Raw genomic sequence first — 22,950 nt, forward strand, 5'->3', positions numbered from 1 at the left:
AAGAAGGTCCCACTTCCTGCACATAAACAATAATTTTTTTTAAATGCCGTTTTGCAACTTCTATGTGTGCTGCATTAAGCCTCATACATAGAAGTTACAAAACTGCATTTAAGGATTGTTCATGTGCAGGAAGGCGGACCTTCCCGCGCATAAAAAATGTTCCCTTGCACGCAGACACCCTTGCACTATGGTGCAAGGGTGCCTGCGTTGGCACTAGGCTGCTAAGTGTAGTGCCAGCGCAAGGGTAAATGCAGGGTTGCACCATATTCTTGTAACTATGGTGCAGCCCTGCGTTTCTGAAGTGGCGGAGTGAGGCGTTAAGCCAGGAAGGCTAACGCCTCACTTCGCCACTTCCCTTGTAAACATCCCCCTTGTTCCTCCCCCTTTGCACTCCTTGCATGGAATTTACTAACGCAGAATTATCCGCACTTGTGGCAGAGAAAGAAATCGTTGGTAGTAAAAACAATTACGGCTGTCAGGACTTCTTTTGTGATTTCCTGACAGGTGTTAGTTGGGCATTTTCACCGGTAAACATATATAAACACATATTTCCATCCGATAATGCCTTTGTGAATCTGGGCCCAAAGTCACATTGATAATGCAGTGTTAGGCGATGTAGTAGATGTGATATTTTTGAAGTTCAATATTGGTGACCTCGATATAGAGGCATTCACTCATCTGGGAAAGATGACTAAATTACACCATCTTTAAGTACCAGGTGGTAGCGTAAAAGTGGCCGTTTCCAGGTGTTAGAGGATTTGCTGTGCAAAATGGAACTTCACTCACCGAATAGCATGTTGGAACATATTCACAAAACTTCAAGCATGCATTTACTGCACTTATGTGAGCACCTACCTCACACTCCAATGAACCAGGCGTAAGTGGTGAAGCTATTGCATTGAGGCGTACCAATCCCTGCAGGTTTTGTATGACAAGAAAAGAAACACTGGCATGCATTTAATTTTTTTATTAGTGAAAGAAATGTGAAAATAAATAATTTGGTCATCTATTTTTTCCCTAACCTTAGACTTTACGTAATTAGAGAGATGGCAAAACAGAAGAAAACGCCTATGTTTGTGAATTTCATTACAAAAATCAACATAAAAAATTTAAGCATGTCAGTGCTTAATACTGCTTTTGAGACTCATGATTAAGACACAAAGCACTGGCAATTTTTCACATTTGCTTACGAAGTCAATTCCTTCATTTTACACAATAATTTCAGAAAAAGGCCTGATGGAGCATAAAATGGATAAAAAGAGAATAAGTAATGCTTTATAATACATTTGGAATTTGTTCAATTTTTCTATTTCCTCACTTTGAGAGCACTGAAAAAAACAGACTACATTTATTAATTGCCATGTTAAATAACAAGTGTCAAATAAGCTCTCCTTGCCGCCTCGCCACAATGCAATCAGATTTCATTTAGAGAATAAAAAGTGCTAAGATGCTCTTACTGTAAACTACAGAACGCGAGCGCTTGTAAACGCGTTTTGCTATCCCACTGTTGATTTCTGTTGATTTCTTGTAGACAGGCATGTGTTTTTGAGTAGTGATGAATCAGTCATTGACATGACCCCACTAATCCATCTTTCTGAATAATTAACTCTAAGAGTCCACCCCATATGCAAGGTTCCAAAGTAGTCACTTCGGCATTTAAATTACAGGGGGCACAATGTGACTTGGGAGACCTTCAGGAAAAAAAGAGATTCTGCTCAGTGAATCCCCTCCATCCAGCAGGCCTCTTCCACCAGGGGGCTTGAATTAATCATGATTATATTTCTCACTGGATCAATGTGCAACAATCAAAGGAAACTTTAATTCATCTCAAATACAATTAGGAAGGCTTAAAAGCAACGTTGGAGGCGAAACGTTTATGCTGAATTGTGTCTCGGATGTCTAGTACCAAGAGTCCTGCAAGAACCCCTCTGTTATTATATCCGGCTCAATTGAATTTACCCAGAAGCCCAGACTAGTGTTAATGGCGGTGCAATGGATGGCGCGACTCCAGCATGTAACAGAATATGGTATAAGATGGCAAAGGGGAATAGAAGACTCCCTGTCATACAACAGTCTATTCGTGTTTGTATTGATGGCCATTTTTTTTTATTGATTCCTCCTTTTCTTCTGCCATGGGTTAATGAATTTAGTCTGCGCTCTTGCCCTGTGATCTTGGCTTCTATTGAATGTATTGGAGTGAGTTGTGTATCAAGTTGCATGTTGCATTTCTTATTGCATAAATGAACATAACTGTACAATGGACTTGCATTAACTTATCTTTTATCCCTTATGATACCTGGAACAACATAGGTAAATTAGACTCGCAGCGTGGAACTTTTTGTAGGCACTACCTAACCTATATTTGACAGTATGTAACCTTGGAATTCAACTAGAACGTCATGCATGAATGTAGTAGGAAGCTGTCATACTCCTGTATTGCATGTTCCTTTTACTCCTTTCATCGAGGTGGTTTCACACTCAGACATAGAGTCCTATTTAGAATTTGGTGGATAAGGTACTCCTTCGCAACCGTGTTGGAATGCCCTCTCTGCCAAAGTGAAGTTCCACCCGCCTCATTAAGAGTGGGGCAAACATAAAAATGTAAAGGATGGAGACTACTTTGTCTCCGCTGCCTACAAACACCTCTGCCGGCCTGAACGAGTAATGTTTGGCCATGTGTTCAGCCACTATTTAGAGTGGGCAAACACAAGATCAGTTGATTGTCCGTCTTTTACAGATGGTAACGGTTAGTAAAAACTGCAAAATGATCCCATCGCCATGGAAGAAATCTATCATGTTGACGTGTTATTGTTTTTTTTTTATTTAACCCCTTCCCTGCTCATGACGGAACCGTTCCGTCATGAGCCACGGTTGCCGTGTGCTCATGACGGAACGGTTCCGTCATGACACGCCCGTTGGCGGCTGCTCCGCCTGCGCGGCGCTGTTTCCCCGCCTGTGCGGGGGGACAACGCAAATGGGCGGAGTCATGACGGAACCGTTCCGTCATGAGCACAGCCCAACCGTGGCTCATGACGGAGCGGCTCCGTCATGAGCACAGCGCCACCGCGCTGCCCCCCCGCACCCCCCAGCACCGCGGCGGAATTCCCGCCGCGGTGAAAGGGTTAATAAAGAAACCACCACATTGGGATTTTTTTGTTTTCAATTAAAAAAAATGTGTGAAAGTTTGATCTCCGGTTTTGTCATATTGACACAACCATCCATCAATCTTTCAGTGCATTTCAAGCAATCACCTTTACAGCTGTTCCTGTAAATGCACTAGATACCTGCTGGGCTGGCAGGCATCTTTTAATTTGGCAAGGGAGTACTCCAACAGGGTGACGGAGTACTTTACTACGTCACGCTGACAGAGTAAAATTTCATCCGCCAACCCATAAATCAGGCCCATTGTCTGCAATGCTCTTACGTTCTTTGCACTATTCCTCACATTATTTGGTAGCCAAAATGTTGGGCTCTGGTGTCTCTATCCCCTTTCCTTTTGCTTCCATCTGGTGATGGAGTGGAATCAAAACCTGGATGAAGTCTTCCTCCATTGGTTATGCCTTGTCTTTTACTTATGAACATTAGTTCTCCCCCTGCAATAATTTCAGTGGGAGGCAAGCATTCAGCACTAACACCAGTCCTTTTTGCTGATTCTCAAAAGGATGAAGCCCTACTAAAACCCACAGTGGTCATCTTTGTGTGACAAAGCACACAATTCAGCTGCAATCCAAGGCTTGAGAGAATGGATACCTGTTAAGGGATGGAGCTGCCTCCATGCCTATAACAACAACAACAGATGGTCTTCAAACTTTGTACCATGTACCCTGATGCCATCTGAAACACAAAACACCACTTCTTAAGTTTACATTCTTTATGGAGGACCCTCAACAACTCTATATCTCCTCATCTGCCACAGTGCTCATGCCTTCTTAGATTCCACACACGCATACACACACACGTTATAGCTATATCTATATATGTGCATATACCGCAAAAACTGCTGACCAGAATTACACCAAATTTGGCAGAAAACTAGATCTTGGTCTAGAAAATATGTTTTTTTATGCTTCTGTGTAAATCCGTTCATTAGTATTTGAGAAATTAAAGTTCGAAATGTATTTCTAAATCATGCAGCGGAGGATCAGTGGATCTAAAAAATGAAAAGATTTGATCTGATTGGGTGCCACCACATCAACAAAGATGTAGCGGCGCCCCTTTTAGAACTCGGGGACTCAGTTCCTAGTCCTGTGAAAAAAAGTTTAAAAAACACATTATGAACAGGGTTGGGATACCCTGCCCTACTAGTCCTGGCGGGGAAGAGGGGTGGCCTCGAGGGACTCCCGGGGCTAACAACCTATTTTTTACATTTTTTACCAGGAATTGGCAGATGATCCGCTAATTTGTGATAAAATGTAAAAAAAAAGGGCCCCCCCTTTATAAAAAAAAACTGGTAGTCTAGGCCGCCAATGCCTATTTTAATGTAAACAAATGTATTTAGCGATGGGACATATGTATGGCCACCCGGCCCGATCTTTGAAAAGCTGCACGGGTGCCCCCATATTCCCATGGGGCACTGCTTATAGTCCAAGGACTCCAAAGTACATATTTGTTGTTTTTGATGAGGGGGCATGTGTGGAGGCCCTTTCTTAAACTTTATACAGCCCCCTGGGGCCTCCATCTCCCCAGGGATGTTTCACTAAAGGCGTGCCCTAAAGTAACTATAACCCGCCCTCACCATAAACTGCTAATTACTAACCATATTACATCACTCATGACATGTTCAATTACATCATTTATAACATCACTGCAACATCTCAAATGACATTGAGTTATAGCTACTTTAGGGCACAAGTTATAGTTACTATAAGTGGTGAATTTCAGTGGTTTTGTTTGTTTAAAACAGTATGTTTTAGCTGACATTTTCACATATCTATAATGTGTCTTTAACCCTTGTGATTTTCAGGGACTTTCTACGTTTTTTTTAAATGTAAAGAAAGTAATTACCATACCTAACTACGTCACTTTAACTTTAGTTTTTTACAGTGAATCTATCTATCTATCTATCTATCTATCTATCTATCTATCTATCTATCTATCTATCTATCTATCTATCTATCTATCTATCTATCTATCTATCTATCTATCTATCTATCTATCTATCTATCTATCTATCTATCTATCTAGCAGAGACTACCCAGAGTTCCCTGATTCTATTATGGGGCATTCCTTCTCTGGAGTAGTGAATAATAAATAAGTGGGTTTTGGCCCTCATTTACTATTCACTTTCTTCTTTTTTACTTATATTTTTGGGTATCCTGGTGCCCATTTGGGGCACCTACACTTATTTTTTTTTATGTTTCGGGTAGCGGGGGGAGCCATTGCAGCGCCTGCCTGTTTCCCAGCTGGCATCCATCATGGGTGCCGGCAGGAGCTGGCATCATGGTTTTTTTTAACAGCTGGTGACCCAGTGCCCACCTGGGGCAGCCACAATGTTTCCTTAATTGGGGACCACTAAGAGAGTACAAAGGCCCCCGTGCCCCAAGCCACCTCCCCGGCCTGCACCATAGTAGGTGCTGGAGAAAGTTGGCTCCATTATTTTGCTCTCGCTTGGTTGGGATCAGATCTTTTTTCTGCTACTCCCTGGGTGCGGGCAAAGTTGTGTTCCCTACCTGGGAGAGTGTATGCAAGGTATGCCCGCACTCTCCTGGGCAGGGCACTGCAGTGTCCTGGGGGATGGAGTTCCCGGAGCCCTGCGGTGGCTCAATGAAGGGGGCTGCATGCCCCATCCCCTTTTTTTTCGATACACCCCAACCGATGGGGCCTCCGGGGCCTTTCTGGAGGCTCAGGGAGGGGGGACTGCATGCAACAGGAAGTTGACTTTTGCATTTAATATAAATGTGTCTAGTAGTTTTTGAAATATGAGCATTTAAAGGTGCTATGGTATCTTTAAAGACTTGAAAGGGTTAACACTTTTGTAGATCTTGTCAGTTGAAAATTTATTTATTAATTTACTTTAACCTTGGGCATCATTTGATCATTCGGATTACTATCAGTATTTTTGAATTTGTGCGTACCAAAACAGGGTGGGAAGTTGAAAGTGGGGAGATGTTAATTTGCTAATATATTTGGCACTATATTATGAATCGGCACATAATTTGTCAGAAACTAGGAAGGATTAGTAATCTATTGGTATTTCAGGTGTTGTGCCAATCCATTAAAGGGAGGGGCACAATAAAGTAAAGGTCGATAAAAAATGTCCCTTTTCACTGCTTGATTAATTTATGTCAAACTTTGCAAATAATTAACAAATAATACCCTGCGCAGGTGAATAAATGTGAAGGGGCTGAGAATAAAAGGGGGAGGAGCACAAAAAGGTCTCATTTGCTAATAACACTCCTACTGTGTAACAAATTTGCACAAAATGTGCTAGAAGCTTGGAAGGTTCTTTTGATTTGTATGTCTAGTTTTGTGCCAATCCATCAAAAGAGGGCAATGTTAAAAGGGGAGTGGCAAGTATAGTTTCAATGTCTTAGATCTTTAGCACTGTTTGATAAAGCTGTATCAAATGTGGCAGACAGTTAGCAGGTTACACCCAGTGCAGGTATCAGGTATTTCATACTTTGTGCAGATCCAATTGGAGTAGGAAGGGGGCAAAACCTTTTTGAATTACTAATATGTTTGCCACTGTCTGATGGAACTGCCCGAACTTTGGCAGAGATTTCAAGAGGGGTGAAAGAAGTGTTGATCTGTAAATGAGTAAATTAAGCAATGTTTGACAAATCAACACAACATTTGGTAAAAGTTTGGCGGGTAAATCTTACTATTAGTTAAGTTTTGACCAGATTTGTCACCAGGGCAAAGATAAATGGGTGGGCAATTAGAATTCGTTTTTGAGAAACTAGCCTTTTGAAAATGTTGGTACACTTGAACAGGTTATATTTCAGAGGTCGTGGGACAATTCATCAGCACAGGTCACTAAATGCAGGTTCACAGACATTCCACAGACCCAAAATAAATATATGGTTTCACCTACTTCATTTATTGCAAGCCCCGCAAAAAATGCAATAGACCACTATTTTATCACTTGCTTGTTTTCTCTGACCCACAATCTACAACGCCTTTCTCAGAATCAAATGCTAGTGGAATGCTACGTCCCATATCACAACAGCTCCCAATTATTTTGGTAAGAAAAACAGGTATGGTAGAGCAGTAGTCTTAGTGTGCCGCTTAATGTTGTTATCACATTACTATATTGTATTGTAAGCACACTAACAGGCAAAATAATATTCTTCCAGGAGCAGTCTGAATAGCTAATCCAAAGGGAGGGAGGTACGGGCTATTCTTTACTCAGGTCCAGCATACATGCCCGTTGCTATAACTCTACAATAGTGGTATTCAGTTCCTAATGTCTAAAGCAGTTAGTTGTGTGTGATCAGGGGCTCCACATAGTGGTGTAGAGTCAAAAAGTCAGGAGAAGAGTCCTCTCCTTTCGGAAAAAGACCCTCACACACCCAGCCAGCTAAATGTCTTGCTTCATCATCGGGTCTGCTCCTTATCGGGTCGGCGCTGCAATACCCGATCGGCACCCGAGATGGGGCCTTCTTGGCGGAGATCTTTATTCCTTATGCCGTAGGGTGAAGTGCGTGTGAGGGCCCTAGATCAGTGTAGGTGATAGTGATGTGTAGGGATGTGGATTAAAATAGGGAAGGAGGTCTACTCAAAATAATTTTAATGACAGGTGGCCCCCACCCTAATTAAAAGTAGAAGTGCGCGTATCTCCACTCTAAGGATGTGAAGTTATGCGCTTGTGAAATAGGTCAACATGAATCTTGCCCTTTAATCTATTAGATGGTAATTCTTCAGGACCAAATAGGATCTACCTACACTTTTTGGTGGTGGTCAACAACTAGGTGAAGTGAGGTAATGACCACACTTACAGCACCCTAAAAAGTGGTACCTGTAGATCTAAAAACAACCTACAAAGAAAAACAGAATAACAAAAATTAATGTATCATGTCAGGATATTCTGGTTAAAATGAGAAGCATATGCACCATACAGTGTCTATAATGCAGCACACGCATGCTAAACACAAGTGACTGGTGGCATGCGTGAGGTGAAAGCTCGATATGACCTAGAGCATTAAAAACAACATATCAAAAATTGGCAGCTGAGAGGAGCACTCATCGTAAAACTCACCCCATTAGGGTCAAGGATGCATGGCATCAGTACCGGCTGATGTAGACACTAAGGTGTAGTGTCCTAATGGGTGGAGAGAAAACGTATATGTGTGGGGATGAGACATCGCCTCCCAGGTACACTGGCCTGTAGGTAAAGTCAGCAGTGCAACAGTAGGAGGCACCAACTAGGACTTTCCTGGTTGTGCCTCTCCACGCATTAATGACCGCATTCCTAATGGAGAAACACCGTCCTGTATCTGTACTTGAAGATTGTGCACTACGTAGTTAAACCCCCGTCAACGCGCTTGGTAGCTTATCTGACATCCACCACCGGTGAAGTCAGGTCCGTATCAAGCGCACGTCACGGGACGCAAAACGAGGCAGGCTACACATGAATCTCGACAGCATACAAACAAACCCCATGCAGAGAAAGTATTTACACGGTTCAAGAGGCGGGTATCAAGAAAGGCAAGCGCTCACCCAACTCTACTGCTAGAGGCACACTGACCGGTACATGGGAACGCGCTTAAGCCAGTTTTTAAAACACCACATAATCCGGGCTACTCTCCACCAGATCGGGAGGGTGCCATTTGCAAAAGAAGCCCGAGGACAAACATGGGTCAAGTCACTCAGGGACACAGCCTTCACATTACTTACAGTTCTCTCGAAATCTGGTCAGCGGAAGTCTTACCCCTCACTCAGCTGGTCCGGGCAGTGTTGATAGCGTAGGTAGCTTGGTTTCAAGTACCCGTGAGCGGCCGGAAGAGGGGGCGGTGCTTCCGGTGATTCCTAAGATGCCTAGTGAAGTAACTAGAACGTGAACCTGATCGCGGGCGCCATGTTTGGTCTCTCTCATCTCTTGCGAGCTTCACAAGACAGGCTCATTTCATCCACGGGACACATGCAAATCCCATATGTGTATAAGCTCTAAATGTCTTGACAAGGAGTTGAATTAACCCGCTCTTGTGTGGAAAATGTCACATTCAGGTACCGAGATAATAACTATGGTCATCCTTTATTAACCTGGTCATCCTGTATTAATATGGTATGGAGCAATGAAGACCTCAATTTATAGTGAAGAGAGCCAATGTGTAATGAGGTTAAATCTTCATGCGCTAAAGAGGTCTTGTATTACAAGTGCAGATGTAATTAGTATTTATCATGAGTAGGTCCAATGGTTCATGTCTAGAAGTCTAGTGTTTCAACCTACTGTAATGAGGGGTCTTAACTGCACTAGTGAGATGTCTTGCTAGAAGTGCAGATGCAGTGTGCAAACAGAATAAGCCCAGATTGTCACTCAGGTCAATAGGCTCCATGGGATATTTTCGTTGAGCCCTGACTTGTCAGTTGCCAGCCGTAGGACCCACCGTTGTTCGATGCAGAACAGAGCATTTCTGGACATCCCTGGGTGTGCTTCTAGTACGCCCCATTCAAAAGAGTCAGGAGGGTATTTTGCCTCTTTGAAGTGTGTGGTCATTTTGGTGTTGGTTTTCTGGCACCTAAAGTTACTTCTATGTTCTATTATCCAGACTTTGACCGGCCTTGAGGTCATACCTATGTACCGAAGACCACAATGGCACCTCAGTATGTAAATGCAGTTTGAGGTGTTGCAATTAGTATGCATGGTCATTTTCCAACTAACCCCGTTAGGAAACCTCAGTTCTTTGGTGACTTTCGTTAGCGGACAAACTGAGCATGATCCGCATGGGTAATGCCCCATGATCGGGGGTAGATTCCATAGTGTTCTTTGCAAATTGCTCTGTTGTTTCCTGGGTCTCATGTGTATAACCATGTCTTTGATGTTATTAGTCCGTTTGAACGCGAACCTCGGTATGGGTAAATTAAGCGTTCCTGTATTGACGATGTTCCAATGTTTGCTAATTATTTTCCTAATTCGGTTAGAGTCAGGGGTATACTTGGTAACGCACGTGATGGTCTTGTCAGGTTCTCTAGTTCTGTCCTCCAATAGGCTCTCGCGGTTGTTGTTTTTAGCCCTTTTGCACGGTTAATGTGGTGTTTTAAAAACTGCCTTCAGCGCGTTCCCATGTACCGGTCAGTGTGCCTCTAGTAGGGGAGTTGGGTGAGCACTTGCCTTTTTTGATCCCCGCATCTTGAACCGTGTAAATACTTTCTCTGCACGGGGTTTGTTTGTATGCTGTCGAGATTCATGTGTAGCCTGCCTCGTTTTGCGACCCCTGATGTACGCTTGATATGGACCTGACTTCACCTGTGGTGGATGTCAGATAAGCTACCGAGCGCGCTGACGCGGTTTTAACTACGTAGTGCACAATCTTCAAGTACAGATACAAGACGGTGTGTCTCCATTAGGAATGCGGACATTAATGTGTGGAGAGGCACAACCAGGGAAGTCCTAGTTGCTGCCTCCTACTATTGCACTGCTGACTTTACCTACAGGCCAGTGTACCTGGGAGGCTATGTCTCATCCCCACACATATAAGTTTTCTCTTCACCCATTAGGACACTACACCTTAGTGTCTACACCAGCCTGTACTGATGCCATGTGTCCTTGACCCTAATGGGGTGAGTTTTACGATGAATGCTCCTCTCAGCTGCCAATATTTGATATGTTGTTTTTAATGCGCTAAGTCATACTGCGCTTTCACCTCACGCATGCCACCAGTCACTTGTGTTTAGCATGCGTGTGCTGCATCATAGACACTGTATGGTGCATATGCTCCTCATTTTAACCAGAATATCCTGACATGATACATTAATGTTTGCTATTCGGTTTTTCTTTGCAGGTTGCTTTTAGATCTACAGGTACCACTTTTTAGGGTGCTGTAAGGGTGGTCATTACCTCACTTCACCTAGTTGTTGACCACCACCAAAAAGTGTAGGTAGATCCTATTTGGTCCTGAAGAATTGCCATCTAATAGATAAAAGGGCAAGAAACATGTTGACCTATTTCACAAGCGCATAACTTCACATCCTTAGAGTGAAGATACGTGCCCTTCTACTTTTAATTAGGGTGGGGGCCACCTGTCATTAAAATTATTTTGAGTGGACCTCCTTCCCTATTTTAATCCACTTCCCTACACATCACTATCACCTACACTGATCTAGGGCCCTCACACGCACTTCACCGTACGGCATAAGGAATATGGACGAGAAGGCCCCATCTCGGGTGCCGATCGGGTATTGCTGCGCCGACCCGATAAGGAGCAGACCCAATGATGAAGCAAAACACCTAGCTGGCTGGGTGCGTGAGGGTCTTTTTCCGAAAGCAATCTCAATAGCCACAGTCAAGACTGCTTAACACTGACATTGACCTCAAAACAGTCAATTCCTTCTTAGCTGAACCCCTTTTAATTCAGCTGATTCCCATACAAGATAGAACTAATGAGTTTTCTTTGATTTCTGGGACTTCAGGTTTTATAATGGGTTGAACAGGACTACAATCAACATAAATGGACTGACTGGGCTACTCCTGCATGAAATTGGGTAACTTGAGAGCCCCCTTTTTTGTGAAATTTACTCACCATCATTATTCTCCCATCAGATGGAAAAACAGACTTGAGAAATGTGGCCTCATTTCAGAAAGAAAAGGCAGTTGAGAGCAATATCTAGTAAGAGAACCCTAACCTTCAATTACAATCATCTCCAAAGATGAAACATCTGCAAAATATCAAGTCTCATTCTTTGCGCTGCCAAAATTATACAACGTTGGAACATTGAGGGAAATCATTAACATGCAATCAGAATGCTGAGAATACTTTGCCATGTTTTGAAATAAGAGTCAATAAACATCTGAGTCTGATCCCCTCCATCCACAGTAGGTGGCCTGAATACTGGTGATGACTCAGCTGGAAGCTTTAAGCCCTTTTTGGGCACGCTGGATTTCAGGAAGGGAAACTGTATTTATAGCTCTTTGCTTCTGTTGGAAGTAAATCATTTTTAGATCTGAGTTTTGATAGAGCAGCTGTCACACAGACCTGTTGCTAGCAATATAAACTGATTGTGTTTTGGGTCCTCCTCTTTTAGCAGTAGGCCTTCTTCATCTCGCCTCCTTTTCTGAAAGGCTTGAGATTTCATCATATAGGTCTTTCTTACCCGATCTCTCAACTGAGGCTACTGGCTGTTTGTGTATATCCTTCCACTTCTACTTAAGAGCCTGTATTGAACTGCTTGAGGGACTACTTTACAACCATAGCGCTCTCTTTGTGCTCCTGCTGGCTCCCTCCCTTGTGTCTTTTTCAACTGTACTAAAGCTGCATGTGTTAACACATTGAACCCAGACCTATTCGGCGAGTCAATGCTTATTTCATTCGTGATTTACTTTTTTTGCCTCATGGGTGTAGCTAAGCTGTTGTTTGTTTCCATCCCTTGCCAGTATACCATGGCTTGGATAGACATTTTAGACCTGTTCGTGCGGGCCCAGGCCATCAAACCGAAACAGGTTCTTTCATAGAAGGAGAACCTGTTTCATAGTTTACAGATATATCTGGTAGGAAAAGAGAAAATACTGCAGATCAGCATCTGGCACAACATGGTAGAATTAGCCATGTTACCTGCCTTGTCTTCAATAAAGATGCAAGACCTGTTTTAAAAAAATCTAAGTAAATATGTGGCAGCAAGAAGGCTTAACCCTCAAAGAGCACAGTGGCTGGAGAAGGAGGACCCCATCTGCCCCTCCTTCCTCCTGACACGCGTATACGGGAGATGTCCCCATTCAACAAAAGGATCTACCAGACACATGCCTCTGACATAACATCAGCAATAGTGAATAGTATCATTCAAGTCAATGGCAGAGAAGATTTCACCTTTACTCTTGTGTTCAGTGTCTGTCTTCAGCGTCTGTTTCAGACTCCATTTGAAAGGTTATTCCAAATTCAGAAATAACAGGTTTTACATTGCATTAGAATACCTCAGGCACGAAGCACTGGAGCAAGAACAAAAACAACAAAAAACAAATGTTAGTTAAATGTATTCCCACTGTTTCACCATTTATACTTTGGGATTTCAATTTTATGTTCATGTTGTTGAAAATGTAAACCTGCTGACAACCAAAAATGTTCTAATCACCATCGTTCCATGCTCACACTTAACCAGTGTTTTGCAAATGCCTAGCTTGATGGTTTTTTTCTTTTCTGGCCAGGTATCTCTAGTCTTGTTTGGGGGCATTGCACTGTCTTCCATCTATCACACCACACAATTAATATCTTTTTGAAGGGGAAATGGAGACCCATGGCTTTCAGTATATGCAATGGATTAGAAATAATAGGTCTCCAACAGATGTCTGATCCTCCCTGTAGCTGACTCAATGTAAGGGCTGGTTCTCAACCTGCATGGGTGTTTAAGGTAGCTTTGTGAGATGTGGCTCACTTGCCAGGGAATGGGAAAAACTTTCAATCCAAATATGGCTATTTCACCTAGAGATAGAAATCCATGAGTGTAGCCCTTTTGAAAACGTTTAAAGTCAAGAGTATCTCTGCATTACAAAGGGTAATCAGAAATCCATCTGAGTTTGAACATCCAGGTGCTGACTATGGTCCTGACTCCAAGTTGTGGAGAATAAGGTTAGGTATAATACCTACTCCCCCAGGGTGAGGTGTGATAAAAACGTGTTATTCTGAGTTTTCTCTTGGGAATAAGGCATAACCTGCAGAATTGATGTTTAAGGAATGTAATTCTGCATGTTTTGACCTAGTGCTGGTCTTTTTTCATGATAAACTTCAGTTTATTTGAGCTATCAGAATCTACCAGGGGAAAGGTGTGAAGGTTGTTATAATTATAACACAATTTAGTTTGCCAATCTCTGTGCAACCTCCGGTATGCACAAGGTTCAAAATTTAGCCTTGAACTTCTGAGGAGGGCCTGAGAAAATAGCATATATCCCAAGGGGAGTGGTATAGTTTACCAGGTGTGAAGCAAATCCAGGCGGAGAAACACACCCATCAACTACACCCATCAACTATTGACTGGCAGTAAATTGGTGCTTTGAACAATTTCCCTGCCCCCTTAGGTCATGTTCACTTGTGGAAGACTGGAGGCAGCGGAGTTTTATCTCCCTGAGGGGAGACCTCACAGAGACTCACCCAGGAGTGGACGCCCCATCCCCTGCCTAGGTGGATTTTCATGAGATCCAGTGGGGCCTTCTGTACTCACTGCCCAGAATAATAGCAGCGATCAAAACTAGCGAAGTGGTGGTGTTATTCTGCTGTCACTCTAGTTAAAAAATAACAAAGCAGGCAGTGCAGAGGACGGCTGCACTTATGTGGGGCATGCCAAAATGTTGCTGCAATGTACATGGGGAAGACAACAGGGGCGTATCCTCTGCTAAGGCGGAGAAGCATCGCCCCACTGCTCTAACTGCGGAGCAAAGTTAAAATAAAATGATAATAACAGAACGTTATTATCATTTTATATCTAGTAAGCCTTTAAGCTCCATGTTAGGGGGGGTGGGCTGGGCTCGCATGATTGAGGCAGAGGGAGGACTGGTCGCTGCACCATAAGTGCACATGACGGTTTGGCAGACCATCTTGGGCCAGCCAAACTGTCATACGCACCGTGCATGTTCTCCATCAGCTGTATTGTACAGCCTGGGTAGAGATCTTGCACACGCTCCTAGTCCCTCTCTGAGCACCGAACCATGGCACTCAGATCAATCACAACACTCCTGTAAGGCAGTGTTGTGATAGGCTGGGAGAGTCTGGAAGCCTGGGTTCTTCCCTCCCGACAGAAGAGGACGGAGGAGAGGCTGCAACGGCGTTCACAGGTAAGTCTTTTCTATTTGTTTTGCTGCCTTTCCGCCTGCCCCTCTGCCACCATCCCCTACCAGCCGCCACTGGAAGGCAAGGTGGTATGTCCTTGTCTATGTAACTGCTGCATAGGGACTCTTCCACCTGCTCCCTGCTCTAATTCCTGTGAGAGAATCTAGAATGTAGGTGGGGGTCCATTGGGGGACAGCAGTTGAGCAGTTGGCAGGAGAGCTGGCTGTTGGTCAGGGATTGATGCTGTGGGCATAATAAACTCTTTTAATCATCATTCCTGGATTGATTTCCCTTTAAAACAAGGGAGAGAGTGGCTTCTTGGTTAGTAGAAGGGAGCACACACTAAGGGTAAGGGAATGCAATTTAAGAGGAACTGGCAATAGGGACATCAAATGATTAATCCTGTACAAATATAGAGAATTGTTGACATGATAGGGGTTTCCCTGTGCGAGCAGTCACATAGGATTTGAACGCATCGGCTCAATGGAGCTCTCTCCTGTCAGAAGGGAAAAGAAGGTATACCCTCCATCAGAAAAGACAGAAAACATGAGATGGTGTTCCTACTTTTCCACATAGAGAACACTGGACTCCAACACCTGCAGTCTCGGTTTTCTGCCTTGCCTACAAATTATGTCACAATTACTCACAAAGCATCCTCTTATTAAATGCGTTATTTCACATGGAACAAAATGCAACTTTCTTCCCTATTGCCATAAAAACATATAACAAATATAATAAACAGTAATGGAAATGAAAGGTGATAACAGTATGGAGAAATCAGTAGCCTCAGCTGGGGGCCCTGTTGTGTTAATTTATCATATTGTACAATGCACTTGAAAGGAGATCTAGCGTTCTTGAAGATACTTTCAAGATTGGCTAGCCACTGGGGAAGCATTGTCCCCCCTACATGCTGGTTTTAGGGACAGCATATGCATGCTGGACCAGGTCATTCGCCTCCAAATGCTTTTTTGGAAGATGGTGGTCCTGGGAGGCGGGAGGTTGTTTGTAGTATTTGTTGACCTTCCATCAGCATTTGCCCTGGTCCCGAGGTATAAGCTCACCAAACAAAGCTAACCAATATTATTAGACTCCATGAGCATAATTATGCTCAGGTACAATGTGGTCAATTAAGCGAGTTGGAAAACCATTTTCCTTTCACAAGAGGGGTAATACAGGGCTGCGTTTAGCCCCTACCCTCTTTACAATTTATGTCAATGACCTGATTGATCATCTGAATGGGTGTGAGGGTGATTCTTCAAATCTTACAGGCATCAGGGTTCCCACCCTGATGTTTGCCGACAATATTCTATTAATATCCAAATCACCCATGAGGCTACAGAGGGTTTTAGATAGCTTTTATACCTTTTGCAACAAGAGGGGACTGGAAATCAATGTCTCGAAGACAAAACACATGGTTCTTAACCCCTGTTCCATGACTTGATCTAACCCAAGGTTTAAAGGCTTAACACTGGAGTGTGTGCAAACTTTTTAATATCTAGGACTAATCTTCAATGAGCAACTGGAATGGCAATGCCGCATCGATAGGTGCAGACTAAAACTTGAACAACAAACTGAAGGGCTGATAAAAGTGCAGAGCAGTTCCAGATTTTGTATATTTGGAAAACAGAAGGGCCCCCCTGCAAAAAGGATGTGCCCTAGCAAGGAAATCAATATTTTGGAAAAGCAATAAGCACCAGGCTAAGTGCTATAATGATTAAACAACAAGTTAAGAAACTCCAGTAACACAAGAATTGAAAAAATACAAATGTATGAGAAAAATATGTATTTTTATTGATATTCTTTTTGTTTTTTCTATAGAAAATATATTAATTTTATATATATAACAATTAATGTTTGATCAGAATTGGTTTTGTTGTGAGACACACATACACATGATAGTAATTAACCATTCAAATTGAAATCATCTGATAATAGAAGCAAGAGTTGTAAATTGCACACATGATCAGAACAAATTCAGATGACACTGGATGTATTTATGAAATGTCTACTGATAATATGCAAAAGTTGTAAATAGCATACATAATCGAAACAAATTCAGATGACACTGGATATATTCACGAAGTATCAAAACAATTTCAGATCACACTGAACATATTCACGGAATATCGACGCGTTTCAGCAAAGCCTTCTTCAAGATATTCGTAACAGTGGTTACTGAAAATGAAAAAAATGAATGAAAAAAAAAATATATATATATATAAACATCATTGTGATCTAGAGTTTCAATACTTTTTATACAAATAGGAAAGGTATTTAAAAAGACGCCCTAATGAGCAAAAATCATTTTATATTTAAAAAGAAACAAGACACTGTATTTGTCTGAGAAAACTTGACCTGAGCTACGTCGAGAAAACCCCAGTTTTAAATACATAATATAAAAAGGAGGAAAACGACCTGCTCATGGATTTTATCATACAAAAAGGCAAACATGTGATCACTGTCCATAATCTAAAAGATAACAAGCAAAAGGTTCCTATTATAAAGGACATTATACAACCAGTACCATCAATGTTATAGCTGATTATCCAGTCTGTAAATGAATCCTTGATCATGGATCAAGAGGTACTTGGATATCCTTGATAAAAGAAGAATGATATAAGGATATAACATATTTGTGACCAATTAACTAGTTAGAGGTGTGTTAATATACTATGGTATTACAAAAATTCTCACCGTAGCTGTTATGTGCTGCCTAGTAACTGCATAATATATCTTGATAAAATTTGCTTAAAGTTTTGGTTCAAAAACTCAAACTCAATGGCCATAGAAATCTGTAAAGATACATATTATATCCTCATATATGCTCAAACCTGTGCATTTCAGTTATTAGATTATCACATTATGTATAAAGCAAATGAACTAGTAGAATATCAGGCAAATGGTGACATGAGATACTCAGTAGTCGGAGTTTGCTTGGTGAGGTCTTAAAGACTCGAGTAGCTACTGATTTAAGTATTTTAAGAAGGTTGACTAATAAAGTTCATGTAATTATTAATGACCGAACAAAATCCCAAGACTTCTATGATTAACTGCGCTCTGATATTAATCGATATAAGGAATGATCGCCACAGTTATGCTAATATGGTAGAAGGTCCTCATCTCTCCAAAAACTATTTAAATAATGTCAAAAATCTGCTCTATGATCAACAGCTGCACTGCATGTCGATCATTTGTCTATTCTTAAATTGAAGCGAGACCGGTAAATGATAATAACCAATAATACATACCCAAAAAGACAATTGAAGCTGGATACACATTAGGATCTATATTGCAATCAAAAAAATGTCCGCCAAGATGTCAGATATTTGTTGTAAGGCACATGGTATGTCTCCTGAAATTATGCCATAAAGCAGATGACTTGTACTAAAAATATGAACAGAAAAATATGCATAAATGGGCTAGATCTAGTCAGATGTCAAAGACATAGATATATAGAAGCCTAGCCTCTAGCAAATGACCATTTAGCCACAATCAAATAAAGAGAATCTTAAAAAGGCAAAAAGAAATCTGTGTTCCTTAGTCACAATGGATGAGTATATGAATAGTATGTAATACATACCGAAAACGCTAGTGGATATTAAATACTGTCTCGCGCTACGGTCAAATAGACGTCCCCACCGATATTCAATGTATGTAGTTTACATTATATTGCACGTGCAATATCTCCTGAAAATGAGACATAAAATAGATGACATGTCCTACACATAATATCCAAAAGATATACTTCCCTAGATTAGAATCATTCAGAAGTAAAAAACATAGATATATGGCGACCTTAACCTGACGATAACCGTTTATACAGGGTGAAGTGACAGAGATGTAAGGGGGATAATATAGCGATATATATACTAAAATCGCAACAAATAGATATAAACGAGAAAAATAATACATACCAAGAGCGAAAATTGGTGTTCAGTACAGCCTCGAATTAGCGCTGTAGGTGAGTGGGCACCCGCCGTGTTTTACAGTTTATATGGTCGAACCCTTACGGCGTGCCCTGTGTTATGACGTAATTAAATGGCGCGCGAAGTCGCTCCCAAGATTAGATGGAAAATGTGGCGCCCATCTTAGTATGTACACTTATGCTTTACATACTGCCTGAAGTGTAATATACTACCGAATACTGATGTGAAATAATACAAGAGACCAGATCAAAAGAACAACGAAAACCTATAATTTAGGTAAGATGTAATGAAAAATATATTTAAACTGCTATGTAATTAAGTCTACGTATATCGCAATAAACTGTCCCTAATTAATGATGATGCACAAAGTTTAGGGTCAGATGGTCATACGGACGCACAGGCGGTCAAAATTGAATGTCTCTACCAGAAAAATAAGATAAGATGTGGATGATAATCTTCAGATCATGGCAGGACACGCCATGATGATTGTATTGATAATAATAAAAAGTGTCGACAATTTGAGAGCGTGCAATAATGAATAAACGTAAAGGGCCATGTTGGAATAACTATAATAATACTATGTGAAATGAATCATAATCTCCGAAAGGGAGGTCGTTATTCTTTTCTAATTCGGAACATGAAAAAGCCAATGATGGTATGAACTTTATCTGGAAACAAATGTGTCGACACGTTGCTGGATATGTGGTCGCCAAAATATGCGTACAATGTCGTCCATGCGCAACCTAACTCTAGGTTCCGAGGACTAGATGGAATTACAAATGTGCCAAGTACATCATGGATAACTCTAAACTGAAATTAGCTAAGGGATGATGTGTATTCCCAATATAAAAATCCAATAGACTTCTCTGAATTTTCTAATCTGTTCAGTATTCATACCTACTTTCTGTGTAATCCTTTCAATAACATACCATTGCATGTCTTCTGGCAAGTGATTATATTCCAGATAATGATTGACCATCGGCGCCGTAGTTTTTTTAGTTCTTATAGCTGACCTGTGTTCAGTCAATCTTACATTTAGGTGCCGATTCCAATCCGGTAAAAATAAATACCGTACGACTCGTATCCGTATTTTTTTACGTACGAGTCGTGCAAGTACCGTACAAACGGCCAAGTACGATGCGTACGTGAAAAATATCTACGAATAGCGTCGGGAAAAGTCTACGAGAGTGTGTCGGAAAGTGTCCACGTCCGAATATCGTCGGGAAAAGTGTACGAGTGAGCCGGACAGTTTCACGTACAAATTGTAAAACACAAGTCCGAACGCGCAAGTACAATCCTGACCATCCGTCCGAATACACAATTGCACGGAAAAAGGCCCGTACAGAGCTAATGCAATAGCACACATGTACACGGGTAAACCTATGCCCGTGTACGAGCCGTACAGCCCCCCCACCCCCAATTCTGTCAGCACCGTACACCACCTTGTCCGCACTGTACCCCAGCCCTGCAACTGTACGCGCCATCCCCCCTGTATGCGCATCACCCCCACATGTACGCGCTGTACCTCTGCATGTACGCACCGTACCCCCTGCCCCCCACCGCATGTACGCACTGGACCCGAGCACCGCCTGTACGCACCTTACCCCCTGCCTCCCCCACCGCATGTATGCACCGTACCCCCTGCCCCCCCACCGCATGTACGCACCGTACCCCAGCACCGCATGTACGCACAGACCCCAGCACCGCATGTATGCACCTTACCCCCTGCCTCCCCACCACATGTACGCACCGTACCCCCTGCCCCCCCACCGCATGTACGCACCGTACCCCCTGCCCCTCACCGCATGTATGCACCATACCCCAGCACCGCATGTACGCACCGAACCCCCGCCCTCCCACTGCATGTACGCACCGTACCCCCTGCCCCCCACCGCATGTACGCACCGTACCCCCTGCCCCTCACCGCATGTACGCACCGTACCCCAGCACCGCATGTACGCACAGACCCCAGCACAGCATGTACGCACCTTACCCCCTGCCTCCCCCACCGCATGTATGCACTGTACCCCCTGCCCCCACCGCATGTACGCACCGTACCCCCTGCCCCTCACCGCATGTACGCACCATACCCCAGCACCGCATGTACGCACTGAACCCCCGCCCTCCCACCGCATGTACGCACCGTACCCCCTGCCCCCCACCGCAAGTACGCACTGGACCCGAGCACCGCCTGTACGCACCTTACCCCCTGCCTCCCCCACCGCATGTACGTACCGTACCTCCTGCCCCCCCACCGCATGTACGCACCGCACCCCCCCATGTACGCGCCATCATCCTGTACGCGCAGTACCTCCGCATGCACGCGCCGTACCCCAGGTCCACCCGTGTACGCACCGTACCCCCACCGCATGTACGCGCCGCACTCCAACACCATACCCCAGCACCCACACCCAGCATCACGTATGTACGGATCGCACCTACGCGAAAAAGACTCATACAGAACCAGGACACTGTAAAACAGCACAAGGAGGGTCAATTCGACTCGCACAACACCACCAAACACATCCACATGACAAAATACATCTCAATGACTGACCTGGCACATCCAAACAGCCAAACAGAGACCCCAAATCACAACCACCTCTTATAACATACCCACCAAAATTCAAACACAGCCACACCCAAAAATGGACCAATAAAAAGGGCCTACACATACAACCCATGAGCCTTTGCAACAGACCCACTGCTGCCAGACCCCACACACAAACAACTCCACATAGAAACTACTCCACATTACTCATACCTCCGCTACACCTTCAATCACACACCTTCACACAACCTCCACCGTAAACATCCCCCTCTTCACATTCACACACACACTCACATACACACCCACACACCCACAACCATCCACACTCACACCCACACCCCACACCATGCCCACAGACAAGAATCCAAAGTTCACTATGGCGGAGCTGGAGCTCCTTGTCAACGAAGTCATCAGAGTCGAGCCACAGCTGTTTGGAACATTGGTCAGATAGACCAGCATAGCTGCAAAATCTGCCATGTGGCAGAGGATTGTCGACAAGGTGAATGCTGTTGCGTCCGTCCGAAGGACCAGGCATGAATGCCAAGCCAGGTGGTACGATCTGCGCCGGGCGGTCAAGAGGAAAATGAATGAAGAATATGCCCAGACTAACATCACTGGAGGGCCGCCCTGCAGACCCGTACACTACCATCCCTGGGAGGAGAAGGTGATGGCCCTGCTACCGCCGGTGGGAGTACACGGAGTGGAAGGAGTCGCAGAGCCTGGTGAGTACACAAACAACTTACGTAACATGGGGGCAATGCGGTCCACACAACATATACACCAAATGCACGCAACTTCCCCCAAGCACTCACTGCACACAACCACACTCACAAACCACGCTCATGCCACTAACGTCTCCATGCACCCTTCACAAATCAAGGCAAGGCCATGTCCAAGGCTACAACAACCACAAACACAAGACTGGATGTCCGGGAGGCTTGGAGGGTGGGCCCCACACAACACATTGTGGAAATGAGACGCAGACAACAATGCCCTCAGCCCATATGGCATAGGTACATACCCATGCACAATGCACAGGGACTGGCAAACTACTGACAAGGTAGCTGACACTGGGCCCTGCTGTATACAGCACAAGACCCTCCTGGGACCACTGTACACTCAAACTCCAACTCCACAAGCACAGGTATCTAGCACAGGAACTCACACTCACTGTCATGCCAGCATGCACCATGAGGGGACAGACACATCACCTGGGAGACCCAATGACAACTCACACTACACACGACAGCACGCCCGGTCACCCCCCCCTAACACAAGCACACACCCCCGGGGCAGGCAACGGATTTACACACTCCCACAATGGACATGTGACACAACTACTCCAATCCAGAGCCAAATAAGCATCAGAGCCACCAATCTACAGGTCAAACACTCAGGAGAACATCCCAATATGTCCCCCGCAACATACCCATACCCAAGTGGACATTGAGACGAATGCTAGGGACAACCAACTACCTGGAGGAACTGTGTCAACTTGAATATGTATAAAACATAGATGTGGCAGAAAACACCATTGACATTGTCTCTCTCTCACACACAAGGC

The sequence above is a fragment of the Triturus cristatus genome, chromosome 3_2 (assembly GCF_964204655.1).
Source record: "Triturus cristatus chromosome 3_2, aTriCri1.1, whole genome shotgun sequence".
NCBI classification, from domain to species: Eukaryota; Metazoa; Chordata; class Amphibia; order Caudata; family Salamandridae; genus Triturus; species Triturus cristatus.